This window comes from Malurus melanocephalus, unplaced genomic scaffold (assembly GCF_030028575.1).
Source record: "Malurus melanocephalus ecotype Western Australia unplaced genomic scaffold, MMel_1.1 scaffold_1059, whole genome shotgun sequence".
NCBI lineage: Eukaryota > Metazoa > Chordata > Aves > Passeriformes > Maluridae > Malurus > Malurus melanocephalus.
Genome location: NW_026624291.1, coordinates 3,030 through 3,735, shown reverse-complemented (window position 1 = coordinate 3,735; position 706 = coordinate 3,030).

Below are 706 nucleotides of genomic sequence, written 5' to 3'. Positions count from 1 at the left end.
GTCCCATGAAAGCCCCGATTGTTTGGGGTTGCCGTGATCACCCCGCAGCCGCCCCGGCCCCACTGAGGTGTTTGATCGGGGCTCTCAGGTGGGAAGGAGCTCCCGGAGCTGCCCTGCCCATCCCACCCCATCCACCCCACACCTATTTTTAAATTCCTAAAAACATCCCACTCACCGAGACCTCGTTAATTCTGTTTCAAACAGGATCAGCCAGCAAATCATTGCCATTTCTAAATATTCACAGCCCTAAATAAAGTGGGATTTAACAATGGGGCTGCATTGATCTGGGGTAGGGCTGTGAAGGAGCTGCAGAACCTTTTAAAGGTTATTAAAATACTWTAAAAAATAAAATTAAACACCCACAGAAGCTGGGTGGTCTGAAAGCAGGGCTGGGATTCTGGTCCACGTATAAAAAATCCCTATTAATGTTTATGGCTCCGTGCAAAAAAACCACCAATTCTCTCCTTTTTGTCTGAATCTTTAAACTGGGAGCACATTTCACATTGAAAGTCATTTTATGTGCCATGAAATCTCAGTGCAAAGGACGTGCCGGGGTKGGGGAATGCCTTAAGGGGTGGATTTTTGGGATTTATTGCCTGGATCACACGGCCCCATTCCTTAGAGAAAATAAAAGTCAGGGGAGGAGGATGGGTGAGGTTAATGGAGACCCTGAATTTCCTTCCTGTTAAAGGGTGGGAAGAACCCC